The following is a 17279-nucleotide window of genomic DNA, read 5'->3' as shown; positions in this document are numbered from 1 at the left end:
ATCGAGCCCCGCATCGGGCTCTCTGCTCAGCGGGGAGCCTGCTTCCTCCTCTCACTGCCTGCCTCTCTGCCTACTTACGATTTCTGTCTGTCAAATAAATAAAATCTTAAAAAAAAAAAAAGATTTAAAAAACAAAACAAAACACCAAGGTCAAGGCCCCCTAGGGCCCGTTAATCAGAATTACTGGGGGAGGCCCTGGACATCACTAATAATGCTCTTATATGGTCAATATGGTGAACCACTGCTCTAAAGGCAGCTAGACTGACAGAGGGCGAAAGACAAAGGTGAGACAGATCAGATGCCCTGCCCCCAAAGAGGGGGAAAGCATCACCAGAACACAAAAGCGGGGGTGTCCCTTAGGAGGAAGGGAATGCAGAAGTGACGATGTGGGCTGTCGGCTCCTTTACAACAGGAAATGTGCTAATAAGAAGAAATGCTTGCAAACTCAGAAAGATGCTTGGCAAGAAAAGACAGGTGCAAAACCAAGGCGGGACAAATTTAGCTCTTTGAAGTTGGGAGACAGGAGAGAAAATGATACATGCGAGCACGCTGCAGCTGGAGAGGTGGGCATGAACCAAGACACCCAAGAATGAAGCTGCAGATGGGAGGGGCGAGGAGCCCACTTCCACTACCGAGGGGCAATGATGCAACGTCTTTTCCTGTTGATGGTTCACCTTCAGAGGAAATGTTGATATTACACCGAAGTGATGAAGAACTTCAAAAAAAAAGTAACAGTAGCAATGGAACCCCTACTATATGCTCCAGTTACTTTAGTCACTCAGCTGAGCTTATTACTTGATGATGTTCTTGAGTTCCCAAAAGGCAAAACTCTTGGATGTCCCTAAAAACATGCAGTTTTTCCCCAAGGCTTATATAACATTGCACTATGTTCTTTCGTCTAATTTACAGAAATTCGGTCACCCTTGGTGGTAAATGGGTCCCCCAACCTACAGTATGTCCTGCCTAAGTAACACTGCCATGCCTTCACACATACTCACGTGCAACAAGGGCAAATTTTACACACGGATCGAAATATCCATTCACATTCATAGCCACTTAGGAATACCATGGAAAATCAGTTAAACCCCAGTGTAATAGAGTTACAGTTTCCTGAGTACCACCACTGGAGTCTGGAAATTAATAAAGACATGAAATTTATGTGAATAAATATATGTGAAAAGAAACACATGTGAAAAGAAACTAGCGAGGCTTGCTAAGTACCATTAAGCAAATTATTTAAGATTATGCAGGATTTTTAAGAAACTGGAACAAGCCTGAAGTATCTCACTTTGTACTAGCATCTTACTTTTGATGTGAGAATGCACTAGATACCACATGTTGTATTCTTCATGTCTTTATCTCCTATCTCACTGCCCAGAGATTTTGGGATGGGTGCAAGGATTACTTAGCATGAGTCTGGGGCTACCTGGAGTGACAGCTGCCATTGTTCCTTTTGGACTTTTCTTGAAGGATATCATTTTGACCTCACAAAACTAACTTCATCTTCTGGGCCCCTGGGCCCCAGGGGTTCTGGAGTAAATTAACATGGCTACAATCCAAGGCTATAACAGGGAGGCAAAACCACAAACCACAAGAGGATGTAGATCTGGCCGCCGTAACACATCTGTACCTGGCCTTCTTCCACCAAAATTGAACAGCTAACTTGGCATTTTATCAAATCTGATGAGAAGCTAATGATGTGAAAGCAAGACAAGTATACTCAGGGCTAAATGGTATGAAATGTGTGTGTGGCAAGGGGGGATGGGAGGCTGGGAGTAGATAAGAGGAAGGAGCAATTATTTGAGATGTAACATCCTGGGATATACCGCAAGTTCACAAACATTTATCCACAATTTTGAAGTGCAAATTTTCTGAAAAAATTTCGGAAACTTTGTTCCATTGCTACCAAATGAATAAACTCTAAAAACTGACCTGAGCTGACATCAAGTTCTTTGGTCACCTTCTGTCTTCTTAAATGTTAATATTATACACTTTGCAACAGAAATTACTATTTCCAAAAAAGAAAAAAAAAGAAAGAAAGAAAGAAAAGAAAAGAGACTACTGTTTCCTGGGATCATGTGGGACTATTACATAACATACAGTATATAAACTGTATTACCTTTCTAAAAGCTGAATTCCAAAAGACATGTGTCCCCAAAAAGATTGCTGTCCCCCTACACAACTCTTCAAACAGGGGAATTCTCTGGATTTAATCCTTTTGTAGTTTTCCCACAACATGAAGTATTCATCTGACCTCAGTCAGCTTATCAGTGATTTCAATGACATTATTTTAGTAGACAGATTCACAGGGAACAAAACTGGTCAAAGCTGAAAAACAGGCATACCATGGACTGTTTGATGTAGCACATATGCTGCATTAAACATACATGTTTATCTTCCCCTTTGCCACATTTTCCACCTGATTATTCTGAGAATTCTGATAACAAACTACTCTCAAACCTGCACTATAGCTGGGTGTGACAACAATAAAAAGAAAAATATAAACACGATAACCTTCAAAAAGAAGACACAAAACTACATTTTTACTTGCAAAACAATTAATATCCCAAATGAAATGTCCAGAGATTTCCTAAAAGGCAAATCTATAGAGAAAGAAAGTGAGAAAAGACAAAGAGACAGAAAGATCAGCAGTGGTTGCCTGGGGTTGGCCATGGGAATACAGTGACCACAAATGGGCACAAGGGATCTTTTTGGGGCGATGGAAAAGTCCTAAACCTGGAATGTGATGGTAGTTCCATAATTCTCTACATTTGCTAAAGACCAGTTAGTTGCACACTTAAAACAGGAGATTTTCATGACATGTAAATTGTAACTGAATGAAGATGTTAAAAACTAATATCCTAAATTTCTAAAGTAACATTTTTTATGTCAATATCTCCTCTTCCTTCCTGATGTTTCAAATTAATACCAGTTGAAATGGAGAGAGAGAAAGGCAATAAAGGGAACCTATTCTTCATCAAGGGAAAAAGAGAAATTTTACTCATAAATGACTAATTTCATATCTAGCCAGAGAACATAAAATTTCTTCTGGATAATCCTTTATATTTAGCAAATAAAATCAAAATTATTTTTTAACATGTCATATATTCCTCTAATTACAGCATATGTCACATTGAATAATAGTATTTTATTTGCCAGTCATCTTTAAAGAGAGTATAAACTCCTGAGGGCTGGGACAGATGTCGAGGTTTGCCCTGTTTTCAGGACCTCTTAAGTGCTCGATAAATGATTATATTGATTGCAACGATTTCTTTCTAAGGACCATCTATCACATATTCATTTGCTTGAACAAAAGAATGCATATTAAACAGACATTCCCTACTTTCTAGATCAGGGTTTCTCCACTTCAGCACTATTGACATTTTGGGTCAGAGAATTTTTCCCTAAAGAGGGCTATTCTGTGCACTGCAGAACGGAGGAGGGCATTCCTGGTCTCAACCCACTTGTGCCAGTAACATCCCTCTCCCCGGTCATGACAACCCAAACTGTCTCCAGACATTGTCAGATGTCTCTCCACCCCCAGCTGAGAACCACAGCTCTCGCTAGAAAGAGACTGAGACAGATCAACCCACTAACGCGTTCACATTTCAACAACGCCTTTTGTGTTACCACTTTCTGCAGTGAGTGAGAACATCAAGAAAGAAAAAACCTATAACTAGGAAATAATGATTTTCTGACCACAGGTCTTGGCATATTATAGGGAGAAGAGAAGGAGAACATTCTTTTTATTCTTCCTGTAACTGTGGAGATGCGAGAGGCTTATTCTTTTTTTTTTTTTTTTTTTTTCTTTTTTTTTTTTTTTTTTTTGCGAGAGGCTTATTCTAATCCAAGGCTGACAATTTTCAGGATATGTGGAGCTGTGAAAATACATAAGAGAGGGGTCCAAATGCCAAGTGGCCCATGGCTATAAATGGTATAAAAGCATGTTCATCGCCAGCACTGGGCTGTTTATTATGAACTGCATCAAGGAGAACAATTTTGAAAACGCTATTGAATATTTATTAAAAGAAAAGATCTATAATAATTCGGGTCCCAACATGCCACTATTAGCAAATCACCCAGTGGGAAAGGTGAAGAGCCATGGTGGCAAAAACCATTAAATTAAGTATTAGGTTTAACACTTTGTTATTTTATTTTATTATTCTCAGCAACCATAGTGTTTCATAATCTTGTTCCAACTATCCCAGCACAAAGCCTGAAAAAGCTGTTATCCATACTGCATGCCGCTTTTTTTTTTTTTTTTTTTAAGATTTTATTTATTTGAGAGAGAGAGACTGAAAGAGAGAAGGAGCCCAGGGAGGGGCATAAGCAGAGAGCCTCACGTGGGGCTGGATCCCAGGACCCTGTGACCATGACCTGAGTCCAAGGCAGCCACTTAATCTACTGAGCCACCCACGTGCCCCCATACTGTATGCTTTTAATGAGACTCCAGAGTTTTTAGTTTTAATTCTATTTTGGAGATACTGAGCATTTCACATTGATGGTAAAGTTTAAGACACAGATTTTAGGAAAGTGACTATTACATAATGAAGCAAAGGAAAAAATATTCTTAATATCATCTAAATACATTTAAATATTTACAGCGATTCATATTATTTTACTTGAAAGCATCTTTATTTGTTATTTAGAAAAATAAAGGTGTACACTTCTGACCTCAACACCGAAAATTTGGCACTACATATGACACTATTCTAGTTTTCAACCACTTCTACATTTATCAATCTGTTATATATAAGAAAAAGCTACAAGAGACAGTTACATGTCAATTCCTAATATCTGAAAAGGAAGTGCATCTTTTAAATTCTATTTGTAAAAATGTTTACATTTTTCTCTCTGTGTCTATCGATATATGCAAGCAGGTTTAGGACTTTGAATATTAAACATGTAATTCCTAAATCCACTAAGAGAAAGAATATACACGATATGCAAAACCACTCTATTCAATCAAGCCCTAACTATACACATAATTATGGTATTCAAATTAGATTATTAATTTAGACATGCTCTATCATGTCAAGTATACACTTGCATAAAAATCTCTGAACAAAATTCAGTAGGAAATAAAAAGAGGTAAAGAAAATTCAGTTATTCTTTTTAGCAAATGAAAACCCCTGGTACAGAATGTTAAAATGTATACTTATGGGAAGATTAGTAGGAAATGCAGCTTAATTTTTTATCTAGGTGGTGGGTAATAAATACAGTACTGTCAAATTATCTCAACAGAATACTAACTCCAAGCCCTGGATTATCATATTTGCATTTGGATGAAATTGGGACACAAGAGGCATGAAATGGCCAAATTAATTTCATTTTACTTCATTTGTGTTTCCTCACATATTATTAGGACTCTAAAATGCAATAAAATCGTATATAAAATACCATATTACTTATATTATTATCTAAATTTTCATATGCCTCTACTGTACCAATTACACTGCACTAAGGCCACTATAATACGCCAAGTGTAATAGTAATTACTAGAATTAAGACAGGTGCCTACCATTTTCATAAGACTTTTTAAAATATAGGGCACCTGGGTGGCTCAGTGGGTTAAACCGCTGCCTTCGGCTCGGGTCATGATCTCAGGGTCCTAGGATCGAGTCCTGCATCGGGCTCTCTGCTCAGCAGGGAGCCCGCTTCCCTCTATCTCTCTCTCCCTGCCTGCCTCTCCGTCTGCTTGTGATGTCTCTCTGTCAAATAAATAAATAAAATCTTAAAAAAAAAAAGACTTTTTAAAATATATAAATGTATTGTATTCTTAAAAACCAGCACCAGTAACAAGAGATCAATGCACCAAATGTCACAAAACATAAGCCCCTTTAGATTCTACTTTTCCTACTGAAGCTAACATGTAAAATTGGCACCGTGAAGCTTGAAATTGAGATTTAAGGATAAGCACTGGTACCTGCATTTTGCTACTTGCTAGAAATTGCTTTCATCTGGAAACTGCCATTTAGCGAGGTTCATAGATTTTTTTTGTAAAGTAAGAAAAAATACAGCACTATAAACTTTACAAACTGTCATAAAATTCCATGTTCTTATGAGTCTAACATTCCTGTGTCTTAATAGCTAATAATTGATTTAAAGTAGCAAAATTAGGTAAATCATAATTTTAGAATACCAGGAGCTAAAAAAGAAGCTGTAAAACTAAAATAAACCCTGCATCATTTTACACTGCTCACATGTAAAATGCTCAAGACAAATGTTTTATTCCTTTGGCATTAAACGGATAACGTGACAGCTGCTTTGGCGAGATAAAAGCAAGCTACGTCATTTAATGTATTTGGAATATACAAGAATAATATTAGAAGGGAAAACCAATAGCTTAAACTAATTTGGTTAATTTTTATTTCACATGCACACACACATGTACACACAGAATGTTCCCCACCTACAACAGCCATTGCAACAACTGAACTGAATTTGTTGCAACAACAAATTTACATTGCCTCACAAGTACCAAGTTCAACTACCATAATTTTGCAGTTTAAAATATCCACCCTTGGGGCACCTGGGTGGCTCAGTGGGTTAAAGCCTCTGCCTTCAGCTCAGGTCATGATCCCAGGGTCCTGGGATCGAGCCGTGCATCCGGCTCGGGATCCTGCTTCCTCCTCTCTCCCTCTGCCTGCCTCTCTGCCTACTTGTGATCTCTGCCTGTCAAATAAATAAATAAAATCTTAAAAAAATAAAATAAAATAAAATATTCACCATTATATTTTATAACTCAGAGGCTTTTTTTAATATATTTTATGACTCAGAGGCTTTTTTTTTTTTAAGCTTCTAAGATAAGGAAAGAGAAAGATGCTCATTTTGTGAAGAAAGATTTTCCCCCGGTCTAACTTAATTACATACATTTGCATACATAACCTGTGGCCCATCAAATACAGACTAGCCAATACAGTTTCTACTGTTGTTGCCTTGAGCAGACTAATAAAAACAATCTCTGAAATGTTCTACCTGCTAATCTTCCTTTAGTAGCTTTTCACAAAGACAGAGGCAACATGATGAGTGGCAAGAACATGGAATCAAAGTCAGAAGGCTTCAGGTTGGGTCCTGGGAGCTGAGCCATTTATGAGCTGTTTTATCTCCGCCCAGTTATCCCAACCCTGAATCTTAGTTCTTTCATCTCTATAATTGGAGTAATTCTGTCTTTAGGTCAAAATTAAAACCAAAAAGGCTGAGGACTAACATGCATGATATAAACAAAAATACCTGGTCATGATTTCCATCATCCCCAAACACTCTAGTTTGTCTATAACAAGGCCTGTTTGGTTTTTTTTTAAGATTTTATTTATTCATTTGACAGACAGAGATCACAAGTATGCAGAGAAGCAGGCAGAGAGAGAAGAGGAGGCAGGCTCCCTGCTGAGCAGAGAGCCGGATGCGGGGATCGATCCCAGGACCCTGAGGTCATGACCTGAGGCGAAAGCAGAGACCTTAACCCACTGGGCCACCTAGGCGCCCCGACAAGTCCTGTTTTGATGGCAAGTGAAAATTACAGGAAACTATACTCAACTATGTCTCAAATATACCAATGAGCCAAAAGATTCATTTATAACTATAAAAGGATTGGTTCAAAGGTCCAAACCCTCTTAAGATGCAATGACCACGATAAAAGCTCAGTTTCCTTAAACTGCCAAATAATACACCATTTATCACTTTTCCCCCCAGCATGCCCATTCATGGATACAATGAGACATGTCTGTTAGAAGAAGCGAGCAAGCACTTTATCCACCGAGAAAGTCACTCTTTTATCCTTCCCACTTTCCCAAGTGCCCATGACCTATGGCCAATGAAGGAGATAAATGAGTGGAAAAGAAAAATAAGAAATGGCAACTCAATCCGCCATGCAGCTTCAGACCCAGGATCATGTTTTTTCACGATTTTATTTCTTTTTTCTTTACCCTTATCCACTGCACCCACCTCCCAGATGCAGGAATTCATGTTTATTGACAGAACAGAAACCTGCCTGAGGAACAGCCACCGTCATGTGTGTAGACACAAGCAAGTTAACAGGCAGACCCATCCCTCTGCTTGCTGCTTTCTTCTATTTCATTCCTTTTGTTACCATCAAGCCCCTCATTTTGCTTTGCCTCTGGTTTCTGCCACTTTGCATCCAGGCACTTGTCAAAAACTTCCCTCACTGAATCTCACTAGCCCATCTCCTTTGCTTGCACCTGCGGTCTTGACCATCATCTTCCCCCCGCCCCCACTCCATGTGTTCTCCCAGGAATATCACCACCTCCACAACAATGTGAAACACACAGAAGGCTTGTAAGCTTTTATTTTCAGCTCAGCCTCTATCCTGAATTCTAGAACCACAGCTGGTACAACAGTCCATTGACTCTCAAGCCCTGGAGGAGCCTCTGGTGCCTCACATCACAGAACTTTGCCAACAAACTTCTCAGCTTGCCCTGCAGACTGCACAACCCTCTGTCTTCATGATCAAGACCAATGCCACCTCTTTCCATTCAGGCACCCAAGCCAGAGATCTGGAAGTCATCCTTAACGTCACCATCCCCTCCCTGCTTCTCCCCTCTTCCTCCTTTCCCCACTCTTACCAGTCCAAGCTCAGACCTGAAACCTGCACTAGGATTCATTCAACAGTTTGTTGTTGTTGTTGTTCATCGAGCTTCTGTGTCTGCCCCCCACCCCACACCCCCATTCTCTACAAAACACCCAGAGTACTCATTCTAAAAGAACCCCCAAAAGTACGCAAATTCATCTGGACCAAGCATGGTCCACAAGACACTTCCTAAAGTGGCCCCCAGCCTCCACTGTCCATCTCTGACCTCGTCCACAGCCCTCGATGTGTACCAGCCAATGGGGACAACCAGCTGTCTTACAGACATGCCACCTGCCCTGTTCAGTACTTGCACTGCACTGTTCTCTCTGGGCCCTCTGCTCAGAATGATTTCTGTCAGCCGACTCCCATCCTCAGCTGCCTGGCCCCCTCTGACTCACCGGCCAGACTCAGGTTCAGCCCTACACTTCCGAAGGGAAAGTCATCCCCTTGGAGCAGGTACCCCAACAGAGCCCAGCATCTTTTATGCACTGCTTACAACTGCATCTTTTTCCCTTCGTTCTGCTGAGATTCTGGAAGGCAGTGCAAGGATTCTTCTGTTTGAGGTTTCAACATCCAACAACATGCCTGGTATCCTATCAATATATATCTGCTAAATGCGTAAATGAGTAAATATCATTCCAACTCAATCTGACTCAAACAGGCCAAGCTCTTAGTGATTGATTACGTGTGAATTACAGGTTCACAGCTCTCCTTAGAAGGTGTCAGGGAGAAAAGAGTAAGGCCACAGTGGTTGCAACGCCCCAGTGCTGAGTGCAGAGGTTGCAGTAGTCTTGTACACAACTGTGTTACAGCTTGGCTTTTTCTAATTAAAAAAAAAAAAAAAAATCAGGGGTGCCTGGGTGGCTCAGGAGGTTAAGCCTCTGCCTTCAGCTCAGTTCATGATCACAGGGTCCTAGGATCGAGCCCCACATCAGGTTCTCTGCTCAATAGGAAGTCTGCTTCCCTCTCTCTCTCTCTCTCTGTGCCTGCCTGTCTGCCTACTTGTGATCTCTGTCTGTCAAATAAATAAATAAAAATCTTAAACAAACAAACAAACAAATAAATAAAATCACTGTGTTATGTGGTTTTATTGTCTCTTAACTTATAACATGAGCTTCCTCAACATGAAAGCTTCCCAATAGCTTCAGTGTGTTCAACCATAATGGGAATGACAGAGGAATGGATACAGTCAGGGGGGTGAGGCCAGACTGAGCAGGAGCAACAGTAACAGTAATGATCCCATCACAAATGCAGTGAGACCAGATGCCCAAAGACTTGCCTGATTACGCTTCATCACTTAGAGAGTAAATCCACAGAAAAGCTTACATATGCAACACTAGGAGCCCTGTGAAGACTAGAATGTCTCACACCTTTTGGTACTTTTACAAAATTAACTGAAGCTGATTATTTGCAAATGAATACAGGATACGGTGTATGGATATTGGGTCCTATGAAATCATAGAGAAGATATAAAGCTGTTGCTGATCAATTGCAAAAAAAAAAAAAAATTTTTTTTTTTTTAACTTGCCTACTCCATAAGGTTCATAAGGTTTCTAGTGCTCTGTATTTTAAGTAAAGACTCTCCAGTCAAGCCAAATTTCCCTCTCCTTTGCAATAGTGTCTCTATTTAGAAAATTGAATTTTTCATAAGTTTTGAGTCACTCACAGGTTTGAAAATTGTACAGTTGTATAAAATCAAGGAGGGGGAGTAGATGAAACATCAACACAATATGCCAAAATGTTATAACAACATAAAATAATAACCCAAAACCCAAGGAATATGAAGAACTTATTGAAGAAATGCTGGCTCCAATGTGAAATCAAGAAAAACATGGAGGAAGGGAGGCTCTGAGGAAGGGTTTTAAAAATACTACAAGTTGGCCATAAATTCTGTCTTTGTATTGTGCATTTGGACTGGAATTAGACTACAATACAGGCATAGAAGATGTGATGCAATGTTACTATTCTGAGACAACACACTTGACCCATACTTGTTAGACTTATGTATTCACTGAATTTACAAACCATAGTCTCATTGGGAATAGCATATGACACTGTTGTAGTAATCTCCATTACTGATACTTTTTTTTTTTTAATTTATTTGATAAAGAGAGAGATCACAAGTAAGCAGAGAGGCAGGCAGAGAGAGAGGAGGAAGCTGAGCAGAGAGCCCCATGTGGGGCTGGATCCCAAGACCCTGGGATCATGACCTGAGCTGAAAGCAGAGGTTTAACCCACTGAGCCACCCAGGTGCCCCCTGATACTTTTTTATAAACATTTACTTTTTAATCTCCAGAGAAAATCTCAGGTTTCTATACTTCCCCTTTCTTTAATGAGAGGGACACAAAGTATGTGACCCAAACACAAAGTTAAGAGACCTCTCCATTGGGTCCCATTATCAGTCGAAGGCTTTCCACTTACTATTGCACAAGGCTAAAATGTGGTTTTTCTTTTCTGAGTTTGATGTAGGAACTAGGCTTTAGTTCTTTCTCCACAAAGACATGGAGATGACACTATGTAGTCAATGCCAGATGCTGGCCATGGGCGAGAAGGTGGGCAATGGGCTTCCCTCACGTCTCTTTAGCTCTCTTCCAGTGTTATTGTGGGAACCAAGACAGATAGTACAGGATTATTTTGAGAAGCACAATACAGGACAACTAGGCAGCATAGCCGAACGATCATGAAGGCTCCAAAATTAGATGCAGAATGTACTGCATGGAACCCAGGCCTTGTCAGATAGCTGTGGACTCCATTCTTGGCGCCAAAACTTAATAAAGTGACCCTAGACAGGTGTCCTGACCTTTCTAGGCCTCAGTTTCCACTTTTGAAAAACAGAATAATAAAGTAACTACCACATAAGTTTGCCATGAGGATTAAATACTGTAGGTAAACTTAGCATGGCAGCTAGCACATGGTAAGTGCTGTGTGTTAACTATTCACTCCAGTTCTTATCTAGAAGGCATGACCAATAAGGACTAGAAAGGTGGCAGATAAAAAATTCTCAGAGCTGTCTCCCCCCACCTCTGCCCCTTGTCCTCAAATTCAGCCATGCCCTAGCCTTGAGGGACTGTCTCTGCCACGATGAATACGAACTGCCTGCTCGTATAACCAGAAGCGTGTGTAACTTCCCAACACATCTCTCACGGATGTATGAAGCAAGAGCTCTAGAAACAGAATCAGCTCCCAACTCCCCAAGCCAGAAGTGAACATAATTCAAAAGAGTAGATAAGACTAGGGAGAGTAAATGATCTTCATTCACTTTATCCATATTAAAATTACCTGTTTCCTGTACATATATTTTCTGACAGCAGTAAAAAGCCGAGGTCAGAGAAGTTATTTGGGAATCTAGAGGTGACCACAGATAAGCCGTTAAATAGTTCACACAGATGAGAAATAAAACAGAGCTATGTAAATTGTAAAGAAGTAGTTAAAACTAAATTATGGACCCAGCTTAAGTCACGGAAGTGATCAAGGAAGACTTCAATTATACAATAACCCGGAACGAAGGAGCATTTGAAATGTCAATATTGATTGAGTAGAAGGGAATATCTGTACTCTGACAAAGAGGGTTAAAATTGAAGTAGAGGCTATTTCAAAGATGTGAAGGGGCTGTTGATGGCAAGGGTTCTCTTTTTGGTGCACGGTATCTGTGGAATTGTGTCCTCAGGCATACTGAGGCACTCTCCTGAAAGCTCATTCCCAGAAAGTTTTTTTTAAACTGACAAGTAACGGACATAGAAAATTCTACCAGTTTTAGGTATACAACTTAATGATCTGGTATATATGTATATATTGCAAAATAATCTCAGTAAGTCTAGATAGCACCTGCTACCACAGTTACAACTTGTAATGAGAACTTCCGAGATTTACTCTCTTAGCAACTATCAAATATGCAATATGGTATTATTAACTATAGTCACCATGCTGTACAGAGAGTTTTGATTTCAAAAAAAAAAAAAAAAAGCCAACTTAGAACATGTGTCCCCAAGTACTATCGGCGGTAGAATAGGTAGAATACGTTCACTAGGAGGATACACCAGTCTACAAGCCGTCTGTTGCTTATGTGCCTTATAGAATAATTAGATTTTAACATCTAGAAAACAGAATATTTTCCAGAGTCAGCACACTATGTAGTATCTGGATTATAACCTAAGGAAGCTACACACACACACACACACACACACACACGGCCTCTCAATCATTCTCAACCTCTGAAGTCAGGTGAGAAGTTCAACAGGCTATGGACCAGACTTTTAACAAAGTACTGCTCACAAAGGACCCCGGAAACTGCTTTGAGTGACACTGGCATTAAGACCTAGAAGAAGCATGCTTATTTAATGTAAAGCATAAATGATTTCCATTTTTGAAAATATGGTAAAATGTGCAGGAAAGTATAAGGGCTCTCTCTTGCTCTCTCTGCCCCACGGCTGTTCGCTAGCAGGGACTGAATTCATGCTGAGGTATGATGCTCTTTGTGGATGGATGACAGCTGCCCGGGCTGCTTTGCTAGGCTGTGTGGATCATTGCAGCCACATCTGCAGGCAGAAACAAACCAGAGAGCACTGTCCTCCAGTGTGAACTGTCACATACCATTTTTTCCCCAATAATTCTCTGAATATATGAATGGGGAAGTAAGAAGCAATGGAATCCACCTGAAAGCGAAGGAGAAAATACACTTCACCTGCTGGCACATCTACTCTGTGCTAGGCTAAGCAAGTTATTTAATAATAATTATGGTAATAATAACTCCCAATCTTGGAGAACTATGTTGTGAGTGCTGTTAAACACTTTGCATACTTTAATGCTTAACTCGAATTTCCTCATGCGTAAATTGAAGATAATAATGCACTTATTTTATTATTATGAGGATTAAAGGAGAATAGATGAAAAAAACAAGATCAAAAGGAAGTTAAGGCTGCAAGGTCAAAAAGAACAGGATTTGAAATAAACAGACATAGGTTAAAATCGCAACGCTGATTTGATCTCACTGAGCTTCAGTTTCCTCATCTCCCAAGTGCAGACGAAAGCACCCACCTCAGTGAGGAGGGAGACAGTAAATTAAACACCAGCTGCATCACTAGAAAGTGTTCAATAAATGTTTATATCCTCTCTCCTGTTATACCTGTGACCTGCTTCCATTAACCTCCATCAGCAGCCATTCAGTCCCTGGTATCCAAAGATGTGTTTCCTATCATAGCAATGATAATTCTTTTAAAAAGATTTTATCTATTATTTGAGAGGAAGAGCGAGTAAGAGAGAGCATGAGAGGGAAGAAGATCAGAGGGAGGAGACTCCCAGCAGAGCTGGGAGCTAGATGCAGGACTGGATGCTGGGACTCTGGGATCATGACCCAAGCTGAAGGCAGTCGCCCAACCAACTGAGCCACCCAGGTGCCCAGCAATGATAATTTTATCAGCTTAATAATGCGAGACACTGGTGGGGTGCCTGGGTGGCTCAGTGCGTTAAAGCCTCTGCCTTTGGCTCAGGTCATGATCCCAGAGTTCTGGGATCAAGCCCCGCATTGGGCTCTCTTCTCTGCTTGGTGGGGAGCCTGCTTTCCTTCCCCCACCACGCCCCCCCCCCCCGCCTCTCTGCCTGCTTGTGATCTCTCTTGAATAAATAAATGAAATCTTTTTTTTTTTTTAAATAATGCCAGACACTGGCTCAATGGCTTTACATCTATGAACTCATTTAATCCTCATCATAATCCCCTGAAGTAGGTACTACTGTTATCCCCAGTTTATAGGTGAAGGTACTGAGACACAGAGTTTAGGTAACTTGCCCAGATTCAAGTGGCAGGAGAGCCAAGAGCTCAGCTGCCTAGTCTACCCTCTTTACCACAGTGCAACAGTGCTGATAGGGGTGAGTCTGTTTGAGAGTCCATGCTGGGATATGTTCTCTTCTAGACATAAGCAATGGATGCTCTCACAAAACACAATGTGTTGCCTAACTTATCAACTTCTGAAACAACATTTTTGTATTTTCCTAGGATTCTTTAAAAACCTATGGTATGTTTTTAAATGTGGTGCCTATAACTAGCTCATCTTGTTTCATGTGTTGGAATACCATAAATAAAACCAGTTCTCTTTCTAAAGACTGCCTAGATAAATCTTACATTATAACACACCCCTGAGTTTTGGTTGAAACATTTATTACAAGTCCAAATTTAAATATATATATATATATATATATATATATATATATATGTGTGTGTGTGTTTATATATGTATATGTATTATATATATATTTATATATAAAGTCTTAATGCTGTTTTGTTAAACTAATGACTTTGATACCAAATAATCTGAAAATTCTCCTTGCTTCTAATGTTCGGTCTTAACAGTCAGTAATAGCGGTACTACATGTAATTCAAAGTATTCCTTTTACAAATTTAACTGACTCAAATATTAAACATCAGTGATGATAATCTATTGCTCTACTTAAAAGGAATCTCTAGGGGATGGATGAAAAAGAAAGGTTGTAGAATTCTATCCTTCAAAGTAGAACAGGATAGCTACCTATAAATCATGCCCTTTATTTATTAAGATAATTAAGCCCATCAGCACACTTAACTTTCAGACTCAACAAATGTCTGGGATGAACAATTTCCACTTTTTCTACAACAAAGGGGATGTGTTCAAAAAGGGTCCTCTGCAAGCTCTCTGCACAATGCATGCTATTTTAAAACATGATTTATGTGTCTAATTCCTGGAGCTGCCTTGAAAAATACACTGGGTTTTTCCTCGCATGCTACCTATTAGGAGAAGACACTCCAATTTGAAGAGTGCACTCTGTTTCACACTACAGAACGCTATATCATGTCAGCATTTTCATTAAATACTGTTCAAGCTGGACCTTAAACAAATGGAACGGAGAGCCACAGCTGCAGCCACTGCAGAGACACAGTTATCCCGCCGGGAGGCTTATATAAGAGGCGCAGGACAGGCAGGGTGAAACCCAAGTGCCATCATCAGAATCCTATTTCTTTGAGACTTGCCCACATTCTTGAAATGTATGAAATCACATACAATGAACGCATTTCTCATTTTATTTGCCTTATGGCACAAAACGCTGTATTGACTTACAAGTTGTTTTCTCCCCAAAGGACTGGACTCCAATTAAGGAAACGCTGGCAACTTCTGCCTAGGGGAAGAGTAAAGTGGGATGCGCGGGAAGCCGGAAGGGCTGGGAAGGAATGACTTAGCTCCCACCTCCAAAGACCTACTGCATCCAGGAATATTACAGGAGTCACTCCCCGCAGGACTTAGGATAGAGGTAACAAGACCCTGCACGCACCCTCCACTGCCAAACACACACCGTCAAGGGGCTCGCAACTTGCAATCAGCAGCAGGCGAAATGCCCTCGCAGCACCTGTCCTCTCACAGCACGTTTCCAACTGGCACGTTCGTCAGAGGCTGCTGCCAGCCCGCCCTGGATTGCCTCTCCCCGCGTGCCGGGTCTGCTTCTTCGCACCCTGAACTCCCTGAGACAGAGCCCCGCTCCTAACAAGAGGGGCCGCCCCAGCTTCCCCCCCGAAGGTACTAAAAACGCACCTCCCCTTCCCACGGCCCCCTCCAACTTCAGAAACTACAGTCAACTCACCGGGACGCAGGAGACAGGGAGCCTTCCGAGGGGACCTCGCTCCGCGGCGCTCAACCTCGCTGGCCCCGCACTGCCGGGGCGACGGCGGGTGCCAGGCTAGGCGCTGTCGCTCCGCACCAGCCACCTCGCTCCGCCGTGCCCGGAGCCCGGCACTCGCCAGGGCGCACTGCCCGCCGGCGGCGGCCGCAGCGGCGACCGAGGCTGTACCCGGCCGCGCGGACCGAGAGCTGCAGACGCCACCGACCCCGGAGTGCGGCGCTCCTAGCCCCCGGTGCGTGTCTGCGGCTCCGACGAATGGCGACTCAGCGAGGAACGCCGCAAGGGACAAGCCGAAGCGCTGTTACCCGCAGAGCCTCCAGCCCGCTCCCGGGCGGTCGGTCACATCGCCGGCGCGCCGGCGGGGGAGCTAGCGGGCGGGCACCGCAGTCCGCACTCGCCGCCGCGCCGCGGAGAATGACAAGCGCCGAGGCGGAGCAGCCGTGCGGGGCGCGGGGCGCGAATGCGCATGATCCCGGCCCGCTGCGGCACGTCACGGGGGAGGGAGGGGAGCTGGGCGGGGCCGGGGTGGGGGGCCCCCGGGGCGCACTCGGGCGCGGCGCCCTGCTCCCTCGCGGGAAGGTGCAGGAAGTCTCCCGCCTCGGGTTTTCTGGACCTAAAAGCTGCGTATTTGAACTTGTCTCCAGAGCCCATTGTCCCTTAAAAACCACTGTTTACTCTAAGCGGTCTTTAGGGCGCTGGGCAAGCCCAGGAAAGCCAGTATAACTCAGGTTATAGCTTAATCGTAGAGGACTGCGATTTAGGGGACAATGGTCCTCTACCTGGCTGTACATTAAAATAACTTGGGAAGCTTTTAAGAGCCCTTTGCCCTGACCGCACCTCCGGAATCCAGACTCCGTACGGGGAGAGGCGCAGGTATCGGTTGGTTGTAAAGCTTTCCAGATGATACTGACGCACCGCAGAGGTTTTCAAACCCTAATGTGTGTGTCAGAATCTTCTGAGGATTTTGTTAAAATGCAGGTTTCTGATTCAATAGGCCTAGGCGCCAAAGGAAGATTCGTCATCTCTAACGAGATCCCAGATGATGCCAGTG

General features: G+C 42.0%; 1 protein-coding gene across 3 annotated transcripts in view; it reads right to left on the bottom strand.

The window, feature by feature from the left end:
* The window catches only part of PAG1 (phosphoprotein membrane anchor with glycosphingolipid microdomains 1), a 142568-nt gene extending 125897 nt beyond the window's left edge, over positions 1-16671 (bottom strand). For all 3 annotated transcript variants that reach the window (XR_009351696.1, XM_059166144.1, XM_059166146.1), the window contains exon 1: positions 16190-16671. The gene's annotated coding sequence lies outside the window, so the exon portion shown is untranslated. The remainder of the gene's footprint in view (positions 1-16189) is intronic.
* Positions 16672-17279: the final 608 nt, after the last annotated feature.

This window comes from Mustela lutreola, chromosome 3 (genome assembly GCF_030435805.1).
Source record: "Mustela lutreola isolate mMusLut2 chromosome 3, mMusLut2.pri, whole genome shotgun sequence".
NCBI classification, from domain to species: domain Eukaryota; kingdom Metazoa; phylum Chordata; class Mammalia; order Carnivora; family Mustelidae; genus Mustela; species Mustela lutreola.
The sequence above is the reverse complement of the archived record's forward strand: the minus strand, read 5'-3'. Positions and strand labels throughout refer to the sequence as shown.